This window comes from Schistocerca piceifrons, chromosome 3 (assembly GCF_021461385.2).
Source record: "Schistocerca piceifrons isolate TAMUIC-IGC-003096 chromosome 3, iqSchPice1.1, whole genome shotgun sequence".
In the NCBI taxonomy this organism is placed as follows: domain Eukaryota; kingdom Metazoa; phylum Arthropoda; class Insecta; order Orthoptera; family Acrididae; genus Schistocerca; species Schistocerca piceifrons.
Genome location: NC_060140.1, coordinates 841,602,834 through 841,618,124, shown reverse-complemented (window position 1 = coordinate 841,618,124; position 15,291 = coordinate 841,602,834).

Here is a 15,291-nt window from a genome sequence, read left to right as displayed (position 1 = left end):
ACACTTGAGCAGATTCTGGAGTACTGCTCATCAGTCTCGGATTTTTGCCAGAATGGACTAATAGAAAAGATTGACAAGGTCAAACTAAGAGCGGTGCGTTTCGTCACGGGTCGTTTAGTCGGCGCGAGAGCAGTGGCAGACGCTACAGGAGAGGTGTCGTGCATGACGGGGAGGTCTGCTGTTGAAATTCCGAGAGGATAAGTTCCGGCAAGAGTCAGACAACATATTACTTCCTCCCACATACGTCACGTAAAACGATCACGACGAGAAAATTCGAGCCGCCCGGGGTGGCCGAGCGGCTCTAGGCGCTACAGTCTGGAACCGCGCGACCGCTACGGTCGCAGGTTAGAATCCTGCCTCGGGCATGGATGTGATATCCTTAAGTTAGTTGGGTTTAAGTAGTTCTAAGTTCTAGGGGACTGATGACCTCAGCAGTTAAGTCCCATAGTGCTCAGAGCCATTTGAGAAAATTCGAGAAATTAGAGCTAATACGGAGTGCCGTTCGCTAATGGGACGGGGAAGAAGATATCAGTTAGCGGTGCCAGGAGTGCCTTCCGCCACACGCCACCAGGTGGCTTGCGGAGAGCAGATATAGATGTAGATAATATTCTTTTTCTTTTATTTCAATTTCCATACGCAATATCAGACGTAAATGCTGTTTAACAAATGTAGAAGCATAATTTTTACACAATAACGACACATTTCCGTTTTTAATAACTGATAACATTAAAATTGGAGTGTTAATAGCAATTTAAAATTTGATACTGCACTGTGAAATACACTACTGCCCATTAAAATTGCTACACCAAGAAGAAATGCAGATGATAAACGGGTATTCATTGGAGAAATATATTAGACTAGAATTGACATGTGATTACATTTTCACGCAATTGGGTGCATAGATCCTGAGAAATCAGTACCCAGAACAACCACGTCTAGGCGTAATAACGGCCTTGATACGCCTGGGCATTGACTCAAACAAAGCTTGGATGGCGTGTACAGGTATAGCTTGCCAATGCAGCTTCAACACGATACCACAGTTCATCAAGAGTAATGACTGGCGTATTGTAACGAGTCAGTTCCTCGGCCACCATTGACCAGACGTTTTCAATAGATGAGAGATCTGGAGAATGTGCTGGCCAGGGCAGCACTCGAACATTTTCTGTATCCAGAAAGGCCCGTACAGGACCTGCAACATGCGGTCGTGCATTATCCTGCTGAAATGTAGGGTTTCGCAGGGATCGAATGAAGGCTAGAGCCACGGGTCGTAAAATATCTGAAATGTAACGTCCACTGTTCAAAGTGCCGTCAATGTGAACAAGAGGTGACCGAGACGTGTAACCAATGGCATCCCATATCATCACGCCGGGTGACACGCCAGTATGGCGACGACGAATACACGCTTCCAATTTGCGTTCACCGCGATGTCGCCAAACACGGATGCGACCATCATGATGCTGTGAACAGAACCTGGATTCATCCGGAAAAATTACGTTTTGCCATTCATGCACCCATTTTCGTCGTTGAGTACATCATCGCAGGCGCTCCTGTCTGTGATGCAGCGTCAGGGGTAACTGCAGCCACGGTCTCCTAGCTGATAGTCCATGCTGCTGCAAACGTCATAGAACTGTTCGTGCAGATGGTTGTTGTCGCCATCTGTTGACTCAGGGATCGAGACGTGGCTGCACGATCCGTTACAGCCATACGGATAAGATGCCTGTCATCTCGACTGCTAGTGATTCGAGGCCGTTGGGATCCAGCACGGCGTTCCGTATTACCCTCCTGAACCCACCGATTCCGTATTCTGCTAACAGTCATTGAATCTCGACCAACGCGAGCAGCAAGGTCGCGATACTATAAACCGCAATCGCGATAGGCTACAATCCGACCTTTATCAAAGTCGGAAACGTGATGGCACGCATTTCTCCTCCTTACACGAGGCATCAGAACAACGTTTCACCAGGCAACGCCGGTCAACTGCTATTTGTGTAAGAGAAATCGGTTGGGAACTTTCCTCATGTCAGCACGTTGTAGATGTCGTCACCGTCGCCAACCTTGTGTGAATGCTCTGAAAAGCTAATCATTTGCATATCACATCATCTTCTTCCTGTCGGTTAAATTTCGCGTCTGTAGCACGTCATCTTCGTGGTGTATCAGTTTTAATGGCCAGTAGTGTATCTTATTGTTAAATAAAAACAATCTCTCAGAACAGAGAGTTTGCAAGATGGCGGAAGCAGACTGACGAGGCGATTCACGACATGTCACGCACAGTGGTCAACCTCGCTGAACGACAACTGACCGAAGAGGAAGTGTCCGTCCTTCAAAAAGTAGGGAATTTCGCTATCATCCCGTGAACTACATCTATGGAGGACATCATTGCTAATACCGAATCGGCCATTCGGACCCTTTCTTGTGATAGAGCACAGGAAATACGCACTGAAACAACCAGCATACTGCGTCGAGCAAATCCACCAGCTTGGAACCTGAAGGAACAAGAAGTACAAGTGATTAATAACCTCAACGCCGACAAGAGCATATTGATACTGCCTGCCGCTAAGGGGAATGCGACCGTCGTAGCGAAGACCGAAGATTATGAGTAGAAGATCCGGGACCTATTAGATCTGACGACGTACCGAAAACTAAGCGCAGATCCGACGCAGCGTATCACACGGAATACGAATCGGTTAATCAAGACGTCTTCTCTGCCGACTGACGTACAGAGGAACCTGCGCAACACAGGAGTCCTACTACCTCGGCTGTATGGATTACCTAAGATCCATACAAAAAACGTTCCACTAAGATCGATTGTTAGCATTCCTGGCTCACCGACGTATAAACTGGCAAAGAACTTGTCCTCTCTGCTCCAGCCGCACGTGGTGAAGACTGACACATACATTAAGGACTCTGGACATTTCATTTAGAAGCTGAAGAAACTAAAACTTGCCCCAAACGATATCCTGGTCAGCTTTTATGTTGTTGCTTTGTTTACAAAGGTGCAACTCAGGGACTCTCTGGAGCACATCGGTCCCATCTTCCCGCAAGACATCACAAAGCTCTTTCATTCATGTCTCACCACGAGCTATTTCACGTGGAAGGGCAACTTCTACGAACAGCTGGAAGGTGCCGCCATTGGTAGTCTTCTTAGTCCAGTGTTGGCCAACTTCTTCATGGAACATTTCGAGGCCCAGGCACTGGACACGGCACCTTGTACACCTAAAGTGTGACACCTTCGTTATGTGCATCCATGGTGAAGAACAGCACGGTGACTTCCTAAGACACACGAATAGTCTGCATTCCAACATAAAATTTACTATGGAAGTAGAGAAGGACAAAAAACTATCCTTTCTAGATTTGTTGGTCACAATGGATGGTGAAAACCTGGTACACAAATTGTATCGGAAGCCGACACACACGGACCGATACCTGCACAAACTATCAGATCACCACCCGAGCCAGAAAAGAGGCATGATAAAGACGCTCGTGATGCAGGCAAGACGAATATGTAAGCCACAGTACCTCAGACGTGAAATACAACACTGGGAAAGTGTCCTCAGGAGGAACGGGTACTCCAGAAGTGACATTAGGAGTATAACAGAGCTTAACACTCGACGAAGTGAGAAATAAGAAAAAGAAATGTCGGGTACGGCCTTTCTACGATACATTCCCAGAGTGACGGACAGAATCAGCCGTATTTTGCTCAAACGTGGCGTAAAGACTATTTGCAAACCCACAAAGAAGATCAAAGAGTGTCTCAGATCGGCAAAGGAGAAAAGGGACCTACTTACAATGCCAGGAATGGCAAAGGAGAAAAGGACCTGCTTACAATGCACATGCGGAGAAGTTTATAATGGAACGACTGGATGATCGATGAACACCAGGATTACAGAATATAAACAACATTGCGGGTTGGGGCAGGTGGAGAAATCGGCCGTGGCACAGCACGCACTGAGTGAGACCGACCACGTAATAAAATTCGCCTATACGGAAGTTCTGGCTGTAGAGAAGAACTATCACATCCGCTTGTTCAGAGAAGCTGTAGAAATACACAAACACGAGAACAGCTTCAACAAGAAAGAGGGAAGACTCAAGGATCCTGAATTCCTGTGCTGCAGCGAACGACCGTCGCAGGTAGCAAGAGGAGAACCGCACCGGAAATGACCGCGGAGAAGCCCTATGGCGTTGGCGCGCCAGGTACATAAAATATCCTGCGGCCGCGAGCTCAGCTCCAGTCCACCAACAGCAACGGAGGGTGAAACACTGAAAATGCCAGCCTCTCGTGCTGGCGAAACGTCAGAAAAATTTCAGACGAACATTGGCCGAAGAACCCGAGACAGAAGCCAACAGGCAATTTGTCAACAAGTGGCCACGAAAGCCTTCACAATTTTGAATATAGCGGTGGTTTGCCATGAACGACACGGAAGGAATATTAAAACGTTATGGGAATAACTAGTTCATAGTAATGCTATCTGTATATTAAAGCAGAAAGCTAATGATCGTTACAGGTAAATGATTACTAATGGTAAAGTACTACTAACAGTGTACTCTGTACTGATTAGTATTTGTTTTCTTAGTGAACACCAACATCTTTATACTAGCTAGAGCACAAATGAAACATGTGGTGTATGAAACGAGTGTAGTTTGAACAATGTTAGCCAGTTACTTGCTACAGCACACAAATATAAAATGATAATTGATCTTCATTAGTCCTATTACTGTAATATCCTTGGATTGAGTAAGACCAAGTGGAAGGGAAAAAAACTCTAAATTGTTGAGAGGTGGGTACAAATTATACTGGCAGGGTCACAATAAAGAGGCAAAAATTGGAGTGGGGTTTGTGTTTCACAAAGACATTGACCTAGTTACAGATGTGGGCTTTGTAAGTGAAAGGATACTTAGAGCAAGAGTGAACTTGGGAAAGAATAGTTTTACTACACTCCAAGTGTATGCAACTCAGCAAGGGTGCAGTGAGGAAGAAAAAACGAAATACCTTGTAGAACTGGAAGAAAAAGTAATAGAAGATAACATTATGATAATTGGGGATCTGAATGCTCAGATCGGCACGGATAGAAATGATTATGAGGAGGTGATGGGGCCTTTTGAATACGGAAGACGAAATGTTGAGGGTGAAGAAATTCTAAATCTGTGCATAAAGAATCATCTTTTAGTGAATAAAACATTCTTAAAGAAACAAGATAGCCATAAGATTACTAGATATGGCTGGGATGGCAAATCTAAGACATTTATAGACTATATATTAACGGACAAATTAACTGGAGGAAAAGTAAGGGGCACTAAAGTCATACAAGGTGAGCACTTGGATAGCGACCACAGGTTACTAGTGGCTGGTCTAAACTATAAGATGAAAAGTTTGAATGCTGTACAAAAAATGCCAAAAATTAAGGAGTGGAAGTTGAAAGAAAAAGAAAATAAGGAAAGTTTCCAAAATCTAGTAGCACAAAAATTGCCAAAAACTGAAAGGGGTAGTGTAGAGGAAGATCGGAACCTATTTAAAATATCAGTAGTTAACAGTGCTGTGCAGATATGCGGCAAAACAAAGGGTAAAGTGAGAGACAAGGAAATCAGTTGGTGGAACGATAGAGTAAAAGACACAATTAAAAAACGTAATAGGGCAAAGAAAAACATGAAGTGTGAAAAATGAAATCAGAACCAGTGGCTGGTACCAAAAGATGAACACAAGGTGACAACACTGGAGAAGGAATACCGACAAAAGAAACTCCAAGCAAAGAGAATTGTGAAAGAAGAAAAGGAGAAGAGTTCGGAAATATTCACCCAGAAACTAGAGCAGGATAGCAAAGGGAACCAAAAACTGCTATACTGGTTGTTGAAAAGTAAAAGATCTGATAGAGAAGACATAAAAGCGATTGAAACAGAGGATGGGGACTTTATCACGGACAAAGAAGGTATCAGGTGAAGAGATGAAAAATTATTATGAAATCTTACCGAATGGGGAAGGTGCACAAGAAAGCGACACCGAACTCATTGAATTAGAGGAAGAGCAGGATCCAATCTCTTGGTTAGAATTCCCTGAAACAGATGAAAAGTGGGAAGGCGGCTGGAGTAGATGAGCTTACAGAGCATATTATTAAAGCCGCAGAAATCCAACGAATACTATGGTTACACTGGGTGCTGGAAGTGATATAGAAAGAAAAACAAAGTGCAGATGAATGGAAAAAAGGAATTATTATACAATTGTTCATGAAAGGTAGTAGCAAGAAATGCACCAACTACCGAGGAATCACATTGTTATCACACTGACTTAAAATGATGGAAAAGGTCATAGAAAAGACAGCATGGGTTCAGAAGTAATAGGGGAAGAATAGATCTCATTTTCTCCCTCTGTCAGTTAATGGAGAAATATTGGGAAAAAGGAAAGGACTTGATAGTAGTATTCGTGTATTTCGAAAAAGCATATGACAGTGTACCAAGGGATAAAATATGGGAATGCGTGAGAAAACATAATGTTCCTGATTCATTAATTTAAAAAGTCCAGATGCTGTACGATGGTTGTGAGAGCAGTGTAAAGTAGGAGGTGGAAGATCAAAATGGTTTAAGACAAAGAGAGGTGTTCAGCAAGGCAGTTAGATCTCCCCTTTACTCTTCATTACACGTATGGACGCAATCATGATAGAAATTAAGGAAGAAGAAAATGAAGATCTCAACGCTTTTGTTTTTGCTGATGACATCGCCATTTGGGGAGAAACGGAAATGGAGGTTCAGAGGAGACTGGATTACTGGAACATAAAATTTAAAAAATTCAAGTTAAATGTGAGTAGGAACAAGACAGTGGCAATGATGATGAGCAGGACACCCACACCTTGTCGCATCATACGGGACGGGGAGAAGGTTGAATGTATGAAAAGCTTCAATTATCTGGGGAGCATCATATCACGCGATGGAAGTTCCAAACTAGAAGTCTTAAACATAATAACAAATGGATCTAGCTTCTTCCTCCAAGTACGAAATCTAATCTGGGACAAGGAAGTCCCTCAAAGAGCCAAACAGACCATATATAACTCTTATCTCCTGCCAATCATGATGTATAGTCTGGAGGCGTGTGTCATCAATAAGAGTGAAGAGAGTCAAATACAAGCATGTGAAATGAAGTTCTTTAGGTCAGCTCTACAAAAACCTAGGATGGATAGAGTCACCTGCAGTGACATTGACTACAGAGGAGAAATGAATGCTTTGAGATTGAAGTGGTTCGGTCATGTGAAGCGAATGCATTCGACTCGAACTCCACGCCCGTATTTGTATTTGGGGATGGAGGTACCAGGAAGGAGACCAAGAAAGAGATGGGCAGACCAGGTTAAGGAAGATCTCAAGAGGAGAGGAGTAACATGGGATGTAGTGGAGATGGAAAAGCTATACCACGAGAGAAACCAATAGAGGCATATCGTTCACCAAGTTCCTACGCAGTTCACTGGAAGGAAATCGTGATGATGATGACTGTAACATGGAAGAAGCTGCCTCGGTACCTAGCACGAGACCCAGAAATTATTCTGTAAGTTGACTCAGATCAAGGCTTCGCCAAAACACAATAAGACACACTTTTAACTACAAACATATGAAAATATAAATATTATTACAAAGTTGTACAGTAGTTATTCTTTATGTTGGCGCTTCAAGTTTATTAGCGATTAATTATTATGAATAATCACAGTTTTATGTACGTAATTTAAATGCTGTACTGATATTTCAATAAGACAGGCATTTAAGGAAAGTGATTTGGATCTTTTATTTGTAATTACATTGATGAAACATTAATTATACTTCTATGAGAAACACGTGGAGCATTTCAGAAACAAGGCTCACTGAATATTTAAGAATTTTTCTACTCCACAAAAGTTGTTACAGAAACCAATTACTTTTCAGTTCAATAAAATGGGATACTCGGAAACACTGCAGCACTTGGAAAAAACCCTGCCTAGGTAAATGACTAAGGATGAGACATATGTTTCAAAACAAAATTCGAACAAAACGGTATTATTATCTGGTTAGGAAATCAAATAACTTGTCCATGTAATTTTTCAGCACTCAACTGATTAGTTCAGATAAAGGTGGTGAGTGTACCGATCTTCTGTGGCTACAGAAAAATGGTGGCAAAGTCGTCTTGACAGTTGCTATATAACAAGCTCTGAAAATTCTCTTCTTAGTGTCGGGTTTTCGTAGTACAGAGTTAACTAATGAATGCCAGGAATAGTGAGCCAAATTTCTTCCACATCCGAAGCTATATTAAATAATGTTGCCGCTCTTCTTGCCTCATTCGGCACACAAGTTGCGAATCCTGTGTCTGCTAGCCACAAGGGAGCCTTCCAGTTCGACCGCCAAGTCCACCTTTTCTACTCCCACCAAGCGAGTTTCCTTATACAGAGACTTCTCTCCATGTTTTACTTGATTCATTCCTAAGTTTCTTATGCATGAACCACTACTACAAGAATAGTTTTAGCATTACAAAGTTTTTGCAGGACACTCCTTATGAAATTGCATACATACATTATGTCACCTTGTGGATAAGCAGATAAGAAACGAAAATGAGCGTATGGCATCGTTGGCTGGGAGGCCCCTATTCTGGAAAGTTCGGTCGCCAAATGGAAGTCTTATTTCATTCGACGCCACATTTGACGACTTGTGCGCCGCTGTTGAGGATGAAATGATGATTAGCGCAACACAACACCCAGTCCCCAAGTGGAGAAAATCTCCAACCCACCCGGGAATCGAACCCGGGCCCGCTTGCATGGGAGGCGAGCATGTTACCACCCAGTTAAGCGGATAAGCAAATAAATAAGTTATATGAGATAAGTATAGGTAATACCGATGCTACCATTACATGTTGTCCAGGATACAGGTTCACGGCTTCATGCGAATATCGGAGGCGATGTTTTAGGTTCATAAATAACAAACAAACACTTCGAATAATCCTGGTTGGTTATTGTTCTTTCCGTAAACAATATGACATTGATGCATTGAACCAATGAATTATGCTGCTGCCCCTGTGAGTCAGTGTTGCCAACTTCAGCATAAGCAAAAACGATGAAGCGTCATCTTGTAAACACAAGCACATCTTTCGGCTGCTAAGTCTGTGCCAAGACTCTCACTGCGACAATCCCCCCTCGCAAGTTCTACTGCCAAAAAAATGACTCCCCCTTCTGGGAGGCTGCAGCTTTGGACTATGAACTTGTGACGTCATTCTCACGACGTCAGACGAGCCCTGCGCAAGGTTACGTCAGAATCTGACAATGTTATCATGATGCATACCAAACAATTCGATTTGCTGAGAATGTTACAAAACTGTAACAAGATTTTATCTAGGCAAAACGTTAAGAAACTTACTAACATATCTTCATCGATGTTTTAGATAATTAATACTATTTGAAATATCGCATTTTAAGTGGAAATACTTGTCGGAAACGAGGTATTTTGACATCCCGTTCCGAATGAAATACATCGGTTGCTGCAAAAGGTTTTTCTAGAAAGCAGTCAAAGTTAAGATCAGCCGTGTTTCATATCACACTTCGTAGGATTAGCCAATGGAAGCCATCCACCACGAAATCTATGAAGGGCAGCCAAGTGAAAGCCAGACAGACTGAAAAAAGAAGTAAACTGTTCTTTATTTCAAAAGCAATCGCCATAACTGTTAACACGTGTATCCTACTCTGTGAAAAGACCGTTAATGACTTCGTGGGGGGAACCGTGACTGCACCGAGGTGCGCATTTCTTCGTCCGAAGCAAATCGGCAACCACAAATGTCTTCCTCCAGGGCTCCAAAAATATGAAAATCGCATGGGGAGAGATCGGGACTGTATGGAGGAAGTGTAAGGGCTTCTCAGCGAGACGTCAAAAGCGTGGTCGAAACAACCTAGGGATCATACTGGCGGGCATTATCCTGCAACAGAATGATGCCGTCCGTCAACATTCCTGGGCGTCGTTTGGACTTGAGAGCCCGCTTCAGTTTTTGGAACGTGTTCGCGTACCCCTGTGCGTTAATTGTGTTACCGTGTTCCAGAAGCCCAATCAGCATCGGGCCTTTGCAGTAAAAAAAAAAAAAATGTTCACCATGATTTTGCAGGAGATGACGCGACGTCTTGTATCGACTACGCGCAAACACTTGCCCTATACAGTCCCGATGTTTCCCCATGGGGTTTACACATTTTTGGAGCCCAGAAGAAAGAAATTCGTGCTCGTCGATTTGCTTCAAGTGAAGACATACAGATGGTACAATCATTGTTCCATAGGCAACCGTAAACATTTTGCCATAAAGGCATTGACCGTCTAGTCGCATAGTGGGATTAATGTATCAGCCGTTTCGGTGATTACTTTTGAAATTATAAGCAGTTTACTTACTTTTTCCTTCTGTCTCGTTTTCATTTGGCTGCCACTTATAGTACATCGATGTGATTAAGATATAGTTAATGTTAGTAAATATGGGCATAATTTCTAAAAGAGGAACAAGCTGTGTAAACTTCAACCTCAGGTAATAAGCCAATACTGATAATGGCTGAAGGTGTCTGTCATGTTAGATTAGAACCAAGTTATATTACGTAGAATGTTCATCTGAAGCAATCGAAGTTGAATGTATCAATCAGTCACAATCGATCTTGGTTTCATGAAAATCGCGGTGAGTCGAACAGAATTGTACCATAATACCACGAAATAAGAGTCTGCTTAAGGCAGCAGAATGGTCTACATCTACATCTACATCTACATGGATACTCTGCAAATCACATTCAAGTGCGTGGCAGAGGGTTCATCGAACCACGTTCACAATTCTCTATTATTTCAATCTCGTATAGCGTGCGGAAAGAACGAACACCTGTATCTTTCCGTACGAGCTCTGATTTCCCTTATTTTATTGTGGTGATCGTTCCTCCCTATGTAGGTCAGTGTCAACAAAATACTTTCGCATTCGGAGGAGAAAGATGGTGATTGGAATTTCGCCTCCGCAACGAAAAACACCTTTCTCTTAATGATTTCCAGCCCAAATCCTGTATCATTTCAGTGCCACTCTCTCTCATATTTCGCAATAATACAAAATGTGCTACCTTTTTTTGAACTTTTTCGATGTACTCCGTCAGTCCTATCTGGTAAGGATCCCACACCGCACAGCAGTATTCTCCTTAGTAGGTCTGTTACACTTTCTAAGGGTCCTGCCAAAAAAACGTAGTCTTTGGTTAGCCTTCCCCACAACATTTTCTATGTGTTCCTTCCAATTTAAGTTGTTCGCAATTGTAATACCTAGGTATTTAGTTACATTTACGGCTTTTAGATTAGACTGATTTATCGTGTAACCGAAGATTAACTAGTTCCTTTTACCAGTATGTGGATGATCTCACACTTTTCGTTATTTAGGGTCAACTGCCACTTTCCGAACCATTCAGATATCTTTTCTAAATCGTTTTGCAGCTTGTTTTGATCTTCTGATGACTTCATCAGGCGATAAACGACAGCGTCATCTGCAAACGACCGAAGACGGCTGCTCAGATTGTCTCCAAAATCGTTTATATAGATAAGGAATAGCAAAGGGCCTATAACACTACCTTGGGGAACGCCAGAAATCACTTCTGTTGTATTCGATGACTTTCCGTCAATTACTACGAACTGTGTCCTACCTGACAGGAAATCACAAATCCAGTCACATAACCGAGACGATATTCTATAAGCAAGCAATTTCACTACGAGTCGCTTGTGTGGTACAGTGTCAAAAACCTTCCGGAAATACAGAAATACGGAATCTATATGAAATCCCTTGTCAATTGCACTCTACACTTCATGTGAATAAAGAGCTAGTTGTGTTTCACAGGAACGACGTTTTCTAAACCCATGTTGACTGTGTGTCAATAGGCCGTTTTCGTCGAGGTGATTCATAATGTTCGAACACAATATATGTTCTAAAATCCTGCTGCATATCGACGTTAGCGATATGGGCTTGTAATTTAATGGATTACTCTTACTACTTTTCTTGAATATTGGTTTGATCTGTGTAACTTTCCAGTCTTTGGGTACGGATCTTTCGTCTAGCGAACGGTTGTATAGATTGTTAAGTACGGAGCTAACGCATCAGCATACTCCGAAATGAACCTAATTGGTATACAGTCTGGACCAGAAGACTTACTTTTATTAAGTGATTTAACTTGCTTCACTACTCCGAGGATATTTACTTCTACGTTACTCATGTTGGCAGCTGTGCTTGGTTCGAATTCTGGAATACTTACTTCGTCTTCTTTTGTGAAGGCATTTCGAAAGGCTGTGTTTAGTAACTTCGCTTTGGCAGCACTGTCTTCGATAGTATCTCCATTGCTATCGCGCAGAGAGGGCATTCATTGTTTCTTGCCGCTAACATCTTCAAATACGACCAGAATCGCTTTGGATTTTCTGACAGGTTTCGAGACAAAGTTTCGTGTTTGTTTCGTTGTTTCTGCAACAGTGTTCTGACCCGTTTTGTGTACCAAGGAGGATCAGAGCCATCGTTTGTTAATTTTTTTGGTATAAGTCTCTCAATTGCTGCCGATACTATTTCTTTGAATCTAAGCCACATGTGGTCTACACTTACATCATTAATTTGGAATGAGTGGCGATTGTCTCTTAGGAAGGAGTCGAGTGAATTTTTATCTGCTTTTTTGAATAGGCATATTTTTCGCTTATTTTTCGAGGATTTGGGGACTACAGTATTCAATCTCGCTACGCCAACTCTGTGTTGACTAATCCCTGAGTCGGTTTTGATGCTCGTTATTAAATCATGTTTATTTGTTGCTAAGAGGTCTGTAAAGCTTCACCATACAAGCGAGGGTCCTTTCGGAAGACTGACTAAAGCTACTGTTTTTGTTATTGTTAATTTGAGTCACAAGGCACATGCGTAAAAATTGTGAACTGACACTGACCGGAAGGTTTGTTTCACACCACAGTGTTTTACTATTCATGATCATATTGGAAGAGGTATACGTGTGCCTTCAAGTTAGTAGCAGTAGTAGTAGTGTGGTGGTGGTGGTGGTGGTGATGGTGATGGTGGTGGTAGTGGTAGCAGTAGTAGTAGTAGTAGGTGGTGATGGTGGTGGTGGTGGTGGTGGTGGTGGTGGTGGTGTTAGTAGCAACAGTTGTAGTAGGTGGTGGTGGTGGTGGTGGTGGTGGTGATGGTGGTGGTGGTGATAGTAGCAGCAGTAGTAGGTGGTGGTGGTGGTGGTGGTGATGGTGATGATGGTGGTGGTAGTAGCAGCAGTAGCAGTAGGTGGTGGTGGTGGTGGAAATAGTGGTGGTGGTAGTAGTAGCAGTAGTAGTAGTAGTAGTAGGAGGAGGAGGAGGTGTTGTCTTGTGACAGCCAGAGCGAGAGCACCAGCAGCAGCGAGTACTGTTTGTATAAAGCGTTTATTTTGCATTTTGTTTACGACCATCCACTAAGGAAGGGATTCTATTTGTGTTTATCTGCTCTGCATAGTAACTAACAGTTCTTGATAAAACTTTACGTAGTTTTCGTGTTAGATTTCTTAGTGTTTTCTTGATCGTTAGAACAGAAAGCGCCCTAAAACCGTCTTTTGTTTGTTTCGCGGCCGTTAGCCACTAGTCACTTGAATCAGCAGTTGTCTTGTGACAGCCAGAGCGAGAGCACCAGCAGCAGCGAGTACTGTTTGTATAAAGCGTTTTTGTACTTATTTGCTGCGCTTAGCTTTTAAATAGTTTTTCTGGGAAAACCTAGCGTAGTTTTCGCGTCTCGTATTTCAGTGAGTGTTTCTTGATTATCAGAGTAGCTCATCAGAAGATTATCTTGGGAATTTGTCACCGTATAGAGTAGGGTAAACATAGTCATGTGTGAGCGGACGCAAGGAGAATTGGCCACTCTTCGGGGGCAGGTGGAGGCTTTGTCTGTTAGGCTCATCGAGCTCGAGGCGCAGGCGTTGGCTCGTAGTGGCGTTGGGGCAACTGTGGTGAGACCTATGCCTACTTCGGTGGCCTTGGAATCACATGGAACCCCTGATGTCGCTGCGTCTTCCGGCAGTGAGCATCTTACCGGTCAGCCATCACTCCAGGGTGAATGGCGGACAGTGGTGGGCTCGCGCGTGCCTGGCCGAAAGGCGAAGGTGGGATCTGGCCGCGTGGCAGCTGCCTTACCCCTTTCCAACAGGTACGGGGTGCTTCCTAGTGGTGATGACATCGTTTCCGAGCCACCACAGGATGCCTCGCCTGTTGGGCCAGTGGCCGATTCTCCGGCAAGGTCCCGACAGTCACAGAGGGCGGGCCTATTAGTTATAGGGAGCTCCAACGTTAGGCGGGTTATGGAGCCCCTCAGGAAAATAGCGGGTAGGTCGGGGAAGAATGCCAGTGTGCACTCGGTGTGCTTGCCGGGGGGTCTCGTCCGTAATGTGGAGGAGGCCCTTCCGGCAGCTATTGAACGCACTGGGTGTGACCGGCTGCAGATAGTAGCACATGTCGGAACGAATGACGCCTGCCGCTTGGGTTCTGAGGCCATCCGTGGTTCCTTCCGGCGGCTGGCTGATTTGGTGAAGACAACCAGCATCGCACGCGGAGTGCAAGCTGAGCTTAATATCTGCAGCATAGTGCCCAGAGTCGATCGCGGTCCTCTGGTTTGGAGCCGTGTGGAGGGTCTAAACCAGAGGCTCAGACGACTCTGCGATTATAATGGTTGCAAATTCATCGACCTCCGTTATTGGGTGGAGAACTGTAGGGCCCCCCTAGATAGGTCAGGCGTGCACTACACACCGGAAGCAGCTACTAGGGTAGCAGAGTACGTGTGGCGTGCACACAGGGGCTTTTTAGGTTAGAGGAACCCCCCCTTGGGCGAAACGATAAAATACCTGACGGCTTACCAGAGAGGACATTATCATCGTTGATAAAGAACGTCCGTCCTCAGAGACCAAAAACAGGAAAAGTTAACGTAATATTGGTAAACTGCAGGAGTATCCAGGGCAAGGTTCCTGAATTAGTATCTCTTATTGAAGGAAATAGTGCGCATATAGTATTAGGAACGGAAAGTTGGTTAAAACCGGAAGTGAACAGTAACGAAATCCTAGACACAGAATGGAATATATACCGCAAGGATAGGATAAACGCCAATGGTGGAGGAGTATTTATAGCAGTTAAGAATTCAATAATATCCAGTGAAGTTATTAGCGAATGCGAATGTGAAATAATCTGGGTTAAGTTAAGTATCAAAGGTGGGTCAGATATGATAGTCGGATGCTTCTATAGACCACCTGCATCAGCAACCGTAGTAGTTGAGCGCCTCAGAGAGAACCTGCAGAACGTCGTGAAGAAGTTTCGTGA